The sequence below is a fragment of the Puma concolor genome, chromosome E2, assembly GCF_028749965.1.
Source record: "Puma concolor isolate L17-30 chromosome E2, mPumCon1.1.hap2, whole genome shotgun sequence".
NCBI lineage: Eukaryota > Metazoa > Chordata > Mammalia > Carnivora > Felidae > Puma > Puma concolor.
Window position 1 is genome coordinate 45,540,872 of NC_141681.1, and position 8,345 is coordinate 45,549,216.

General features: G+C 42.4%; 1 pseudogene; it reads right to left on the minus strand.

The window, feature by feature from the left end:
• Positions 1-3,175: 3,175 nt before the first annotated feature.
• On the minus strand, positions 3,176-6,027 carry LOC147573560 (uncharacterized; annotated as a pseudogene).
• Positions 6,028-8,345: the final 2,318 nt, after the last annotated feature.

An 8,345-nucleotide genomic window follows, 5' to 3' on the forward strand; every position in this document is an offset into this window, starting at 1 on the left:
CTATCTTCTTTCACTACACATTTCATATCTACTTTGCCCTCAGCAAGCACCTCAGCTGGCTTTGATTCTTTCCTGGCAGGATAACCCAAATATTCCTAAAGTGTCTGAGTCCTTAGGAGTTCTCCCTGAATCCAGGTGCAGTTTTCCATTAACATTAACTGCAGGATGCAGCAGTAATGAGACACCCAAAAGGATCTCTTATATTTCACACATAATCTTCTTACATCCATTATGTAGTACCAATTTCCTCATGGTAATCAGGACCAATCACTCATTCAGTACAGTAACCACCTCCTTTGCCTGTTGATTCAGAAGCATGAGGAGCCCAAAGTGGCCTCAATCCAAGGTGGCAGCTTCATCTTTGACTTTAATGGAATGATTGTTGTATCTTCTGGTGGAAGCATTCCTCTCTTTGTAACTAAGACTTCTAGTCCAGCAGAGCCTAAGGTTGCTGGGATGGAAAGCAAAAATTTTGCTATTGGATCACTAGGGGTGATAATGAGTGGAACCACTCCCATTTGCACCCCTTGATTCCTGGACTCTGGGAAAAACAGCACCATATATTGGATGCTTATTTAAAGCATATACATCATCCTCAAAGACACTTCCCCAGTCCCACAAGATACTGCTACCTCACTGACACTGAAACTGAGGCTTCAAAAGGTGATTCTAATAGTGCATCAAGACCACTTCTTCAGGATGATAGAAAACATGGCAACACCATGTGAGTAGCATGAGCATGGGCTCGTTGCCACAATTCATTTGCTGTGAAACGAGCCCTCTGATCAGAAGCAAATGTTACTTGAAATACCACAGTGATGCATAAGGTGCACTATAAGTCCCCAGATGGTGGTTTTGTGGAAGCATTGAGTGCAGGAAAAACAAAGCCATATCACCCAGGGAATGATGCCATATTGGTGACTCTGTCAGTCTCTGCTACTGGCAGACTGGGAACTCAGCAGTAGCTGTAACCAGCACAGTCACGATGAATGGAAGTCCATGTTGCTGAGTGGATGCAGAACCTCCATCTTTGGGACCATGGCCACTTTGTTTTATGAGCCTACTGGGCAATGACAGGAGTGGCTGAGGAAAGAGGCTGACTGATATCCACAGAGTTGATCATCCTATACATGTATTAAGATCCTCCTCTGCTGAGATAAACATTCACATTGGACACAAGTATCGTCACATCATTTGCCTACTCAGACCTATTCATATACCACTTCCCTAGACCTCCTTATCACACATTTTTCCAGTCATATTCCTTCTAAATCCCTGACCATCCAACCAAACTATTGGCCATAGTCTATGAATATAGATTCTTGCTTCTGGCCATTTCTCCTTCCAGGCAAAATAAGCAACCAGATGCTCTCCTTCCAATTTTTCCCACTGGGAAGATTTCATTTCATCATTGTCCTCCAAGAATGTCCCAGAAAGGGACTATAGTACTGCAACTGTCCTTATTTGGGTGGTACTTGCATATCTTACAGAACCATCTGTAAACTACGTTCACATTTTTCTCTTTGTCAGCCAGCTGGTTGTAGGGCACTCCCCATGTATGGGCTAGGAAAAGGTAGTATCATAGAATTGGAGGTCATGTGCATTTATTTAGTCCACTTCTTCATGCAAATTTGCCTTCAGGGCCTGCTTGAGCCAAGTCTCCTATATACCACTCTCATTTGGCAATGTGGTGCTGCTGTCCACATCCAACTTTGTGGCCTGGTGGGCAGCTCAGATCTCATGGTGATTTGATGGACTATGATTAATTGTTGAGTCTCTACTAAAGCCCAGTAGCAAATCAAATGCTATTTCTGAAAAAGAGAGTAACAGCAAAGGATGGCAGGACTTCAAAATCTAAAGGCTCTGCACTGTGATTCACCAATAGGGGCCTGCCAAAGGCTCCCAATAGCATCTCTATCTGCCACTGATACTTCAAGCACCATCAGATATTATGGAACATATGGATCAGTACGAAAGCAGCTGCCTAGAAGCCTGGACCTGTTGAAGAGCTTTCTGTCATTCTGGGTCCCACTCAAAACTAGCAGCTTTTCAGTTCATTAAGTAAATGGGCCATAATGGCATATCCACATGAGGACTATGTTTTGTCTAAAATCCAAAGAGCACACTACATGTCATGGCTCTATTTTGGTTCTAGGAGGGGCCAGTTTCACTTAAAGTTTCACTTTAAGAAGGATATCTCAAGGTGCCTGTGAAGCGTCTGAATTTGGCTCAGGTCGTGATCTCGCAGTTAGTGGGTTTGAGCCCCACATTGGGCTCTGCACTGACAGCCCAGAGCCTGGAGTCTGCTTCAGATTCTGTGTTCTGTGTCTCCCTCTCTCTGCCCCTCCCTCACCTGTGCACTCTCTCTCTCTCTCAAAAGTAAATAAACTATATAGATCTATAGATATATACCACCACTTTGACTCCATAGAAATTCCACTATGGTGGAAGGCCTTTGAATTTTTGCTAAAGTATTTCCCACTCACTGACCTACAAATATCTTAACAATACATCTCCCATCCTTATACCTTATTAATGTAATGGACTAACATGATGACTTGGGGAAGGGAAGTGTGATCAAGGTGTAGGTGGACTAAATTATGATATAGAGCTGGAGAGTTGATATACCCTTGTGATGGTTAATTTTATGTGTCATCTTGGGTAGGCCACAGTACGTATTTGCTCACATATTATTCTAGATGTTCTTTGAAGGTATTTATTAGATGAGATTAACATTTCAATCAGCAGACTGAGTAAAGCAGATTGCCCTTCATAATATGTGTGGGCCCCATTCAGTCAGTTGGAGGCTTTAATAGAAAAAAATTGGCCTCTCTTGAAGAGGAAATTCTGTGAGCAGACTGCCTTTAGGCTTGAACTGCAGCATCAGCTCTTCCCGGGTTTTCCAGCCTGCATGACTGCCCGGCAGATTTTTGACTTGCCAGCTTCCACAGTTGCATGATCCAATTCTTTAAAATAAGTCAATCTCTTTCACTGTGTCTACCTTCTGTTTGTTTATATACGTGTGTATATATGTTTGTATACATACATGTTAGTAAATATATACATGGGAAATATATACATGTGTGTATGTGTATGTACACATATATATCTATGTGTATATGTGTGTATTTGTGTATAAACCTCTAAGTGGTCCTGTTTCTCTGGAGAACCCAGACTAGCACAGCTCCTGAGGTAGAACAGTAAAGGTGTATTGCTAGCCTGAAAACACAGTGGTGGTCTTTACTAACAGGTGTTTAGAAAAAAAAATTTTTCTAGGTCAATAGCTCTATACCACATACCAAAGGATATGTTAATTTGCTCAAGCAACAAAACCATATCTGGAGTGCAATTAGGATTACCACCTGATTAAATTTATGATCTTCTATTGTCACTTAAGATCCATCTGTTTCCCACATAAGCCAAATAAATGACTTGAATGAAATATGTTGGATATCACCACCCCTCTCATCTTTCAAGTCCAATGGCACAAATCTCTGCAATCCCTGCAGGATTATGGTATTACTTTTCTTTTTTAATTACTATTTTTGTGGGTAGAGGCAGTTATACCTACAAAGGCTTCTGGTTGGCCTTCCTTAACATAATAACTCTCATGCTACAGGTCAGAGAACTAATATGGGGGTTCTGTTGCCAAGTAGGTCTATTCCAATTATACATTTGGAACTGGGGAAATAACCACAAGATGGGTTGGGAAACTAATGGACTCTAAAATTCCATTGATCACCTGACCTCCATAAGTCCCTACTCTAACTGGTGGACCACAGTGACATTCTGGGTTTCCAGGAATTAGAGTTAGTTCAACCAAATGTTCATTAATTCCTGAAAAGTATAATTATTTTTTACCCATTGCAGCTGCTTTGGCATTTACTTTGGTAAATGGCCATAGTTTCCTCTGGAGAAGGGTAGGTGAAAGATTAACAATATAAATTTTTGACACTGTAGCAGTGTTCTTTTTCAGAGGGACCTGGGCCTTCCCTTTTATTGAAGGGGCTCTGGGTCTGTAAAGTGGCTCAGGTTTGGGAATTGGTTGAGGGGTTATGAATCACTGTAGTAATTCTAGTTAGACTTCTGTTCACTCAGCCTAGAAGTCTTTTGCTTATATAGATCAAATAAGAATTTAGTAATCTAGGGGTGCCTGGGTGGCTCAGTCAGTTGGGTGTCAGACTTCAGCTCAGGTCATGATCTCCCAGTGGGTGGGTTTGAGCCCCGTGTCGGGCTCTGTGCTGACAGCTCAGAGCCTGGAGCCTGCTTCAGATTCTGTGTCTCCTCCTCTCTCTGCTCCTCCCATGCTCATGCTCTGTCTCACTCTATCTCTCAATAATAAATAAACATTAAAAAAATTAAAAGAATTTAGTAATCTAACCATACATGTCTTTTCCAGGTATACTGTGATCAATTAGCAAACACCATAGGTCTCTGTGAGTCAGACTACATTGTTTACTGCTTTGGCTTTGCTGCTCTTTACATAACCACACTGGCCAGGAATCCGGCCCCTGCTACTCCAGGATCCCATTGTCCTCATTGTATTTGTTAAATGTTTATTTATTTTTGAGAGAGAGAGAGAGCAGAGGAGACGCAGAGAGAGAGGGAGACAGAGGATCTGAAGTGGGCTCTGTGCTGACAGCAGAGAGCCCAATGTGGGGCCCAAACTCACAAACCATGAGATCACGACTTGAACCGAAGTCAGATGCTTAACAGACTGAACCACCCAGGTGCCCCTCCTTATTGTATTTTGAGATTCCAGTCATTGGTAACAGTTTCCACCATAATTTTCAATGTACAGAGAAAACAGAGTTCTTTGGTATGCTGAGCCTCCTCCTCACAGTTATAGTGAAAAGTTTGTCTTCTAGAATCTCTGGAGTAGGTTAGCAGGTCTTAGGTGATAAATATAGTCTAGCATTCCAATCTCCCTAAGCCTTTGGATACCTTACTCTGCAGTATACCAAGGAGGTTCTAGCATATCAACTTCATTTAGGGTAGTCCATTGTTAGTCCATGTTTTAGCTAGCCAGCCAATTAGAGCCTTTCTTAACTCCTCAAACCAAAACAATGACTCCAGAATCCGCCTGATACAACTTTATATTCTTTCCACCATAATCACACACCTTAAAATCTATTTACAAACATAACCCACAGATTTATATTTGCATAAATTAGAAAAATCATGCAGTTCTTTTGGTGTATAGCACAACTCCTTTGGGTCACACTTTGTACCTAACTTTTTGGGTACAGTATCCTGGGACTTGAATCTCTTCATTGGTTTAGAAGCAAAGAGGTATGGAAGGATTAGTCTTGGGGAGAATCAGCAGTGCCTTTCCAGGCAACTACCTCTGGGGGGGCCATGATAAGTTCTTCAGGCAAAGGAGAAGTAACCTCAGGCAGGGGTAGTAGGGCTGCTTCTAATGGCAAAGAAGACTCAAAAGAATTTACAGGTTCAATGTCCCTAGCTTTGCTGTAACCTGTCCATGTATTCCAACTCCTATTTTCAGCATCCCATTTTTTTTTTTTTTCCAATCAGTGCTCTCACTTTAAGAGAAGATACCCTAGAAGTTTAGGAATTTAATTTGCAGAGTAATACATCACTGGCTGGATGAGGCTCTGGGCTTCTTTTTCAGAAATCTTGGCCTTGAGGGTACACGAGATAAGGTTTTTCTTCCAGGGAAGATAAAGAAGCTTTTAGGTCATTTATGCAGAGCTTGAACTGGGAGTTTTAAGTCTTGAGCTCATCTTTTTCTTTCTCCACATTCTCCAACAGTTATAAGCCACCAGCCATATTAGTTTCCTATGGCTACTCTAACAAATTACCACAAATTTGGTGGCTTAAAATAACACAGATTTGTTCTCTTATATTTCTGGATACCAGAAGTCCAAAATCAGTTTCACTGAGATGAAACTGTCAGTAGGGCCTTGCTCCCACCAGAAGTTTGAGGGGAGGACCTGTTTTCTTGCCTTTTCCAGCTTTTGAGAACTGCCTTATTTGCATGTCTTGACACATAGACCCTTCCTTCATCTTAAAAGCTGACAGCATAGCATCTTCAAATCTCTCTCTCTCTGCTTGAGGTGGTTATATCACCTTCTTTCTTCTAGAGTAGAATCTCTGACTACCTCCTTATTATAAGGGTACTTATTACATTTATTGTCCATGGCTTTGTGTTTGGTATCTGCACATTTGAAGAGGCACGCCTTCCAGTCTTTACAGAATGGCTTCAGTAGTGAAATCCCCTCACAAGTTGGCCTATCCAGAGATTCTGGGTGTGTCAGCTAGTGGGGTTCATGGGTAGGCTTGTTCTTAGTGTCTGGGTCAGAAAATTGGTGGGTTTGACACCTGGGTGCATGGGATGGGCCTGGTGCCTACCTGGGACTGCAGGGGGCAGGCCTGGAGCTTGGAGCTAGCACTGGAGTCTACTGGGCTGAGCCTGTTGATTGGGTTTGTGCAGCTTGCCTGGAGCCTAGGATTGCAGGGGTTGGACTGATGCTAGGGTTCACTGGTCTTGGTCTGGGATCTGGGTCTGTCAGACAGAGTCGACTGTTGCTGTAGCAGGCTTTGAACCTAGTATGCAGGAGCCAGCTTTGGTGCTTGAGTTAGCCTGGTGTCTGAGTCCATGGGGATGGGCCTAGTCATGAGTTCTTGGGGGCCAGCCTGGTTATGGGGTCCATTGGGGCAGGACTGGTACTTGGGTAAATGGAGGTGGGCCTGGTGGCTGGGACTGTGGGTGCTGGCCTGATACTGGGACAGGCCTAGAGCCTGGGACCATGGGTACAGCCTGATGTCTCGATCTGTGGGAGCCAGTATTGTGCTGGAGTGGGCTGGGATATTGTCTGTATTGGCTGGACTGGAGCCTTGTGTCTGGGTCCACAGGGGCAGGCCTGGATCCTGAGCCATAGTGGTGGACCTGGAGTCTGGGTCCTAGAGGCTAGCCTGGCACTGGTGCAGGCCTGGAGCTTAGGCCTGCAGGGGCTTGCCTAGAGCCTGGGTTCACTGGGAAGCGTGGTGCTGGGGTCAATGGCAAAGTTGGGTGCTCTCTTCACTCTCCTTCCACTATGTGGAGGGCATAGTTCTCCACAGTTTATTGAGGGCATGGGGAAGGGGAAGGTGGTATGAAATTGTCCTTTTTACCCTCTTTAATGCATCTTTTATTTCTGTGCTCCTCCCAAATGCTATAATTGGTCATTTGGATTTCTTATTTCTTGTGAAGATGAAAAACTTCAAGTGTGGATGGTTGTTCCCCATATTAATGTTTTTATTTGAGAGCAAGTGTTAAAAACTCCTATTCCACAATCTGGTTATCACTGCTCCAGTTCACGTGTGTGTGTGTGTGTGTGTGTGTGTGTGTGTGCGCGCACGCACGTGCACAGTTCTATGATCTTTTTACACGTGCATAGATTTGTAAATATTTACTGTATTTGTATTTGTTTCCCAAAAACAGTTTATAAAACAATTCCAACACCTCAGAGAATTCTCTCATGCACCCCCTTTCTATTCAGACCTTCCCCCCCACCCTTAACCCCTGGCAACCACTGATATGTTCTCCTTATATTTTTGCCTTTTCCAGAATGTCATATAAATGAAATCATACAGTATGTAATTTTTGACTTTTTAAAACTGGTTTCTTTCCTTTAGCATACATAATTTATATTTATAGCATAATTTATATAGCATAATTTAGCATATAATATGGGTAAATTCATTTTTATTGTTTACTGTTCCATTATGTAGGTGTTCTAAGTATATCTATTTATCCACTGAAAAACATTTAGGTTATTTACTGTTTTTAGTGATTAAAATGATACTGTAGATACTTGTGTAGGTTTTTGTGTGAACATAAATTTTCATTTCTCTGGTATAAATATCTAGAAGTGGGATTGCTGGGTCATATGGGAAGTATATGTTTAACTTTTTAAGAAACTGCCAAATTGTTTTCTAGAATGACTTCATCATTTTTCATTCCCCTTAGCAATGTATGAGAGTTCCAGTTGTTCCAGATCCTCTCAGTACTTGGTATTGTCACACATTTAGGGTTTTGAAAAGTCCCAGAGTATAAACTGATGAATATCTCAGATGGTAGAACATCCTAGGTGAATGTTTAGAGAAGTGTTGACGCCTGTGTTTTTAGCTATTGCATGTTACTTTTGAGGCAGGGCATGGCAAGCCTGTTTCTATTGCTGGACCACAAGTTGAGTGGAGGGATTCAAGCCTTAACTGGCAAGAAAGACTCAAAGTTGAGATGCACTGTGCATACTCTGATACTAGGGGACAGGAATGAAGGTAACAAGTTTATTTACATACACACATTACCAGAAAATACACAGGAAATGAAGGAACCATGT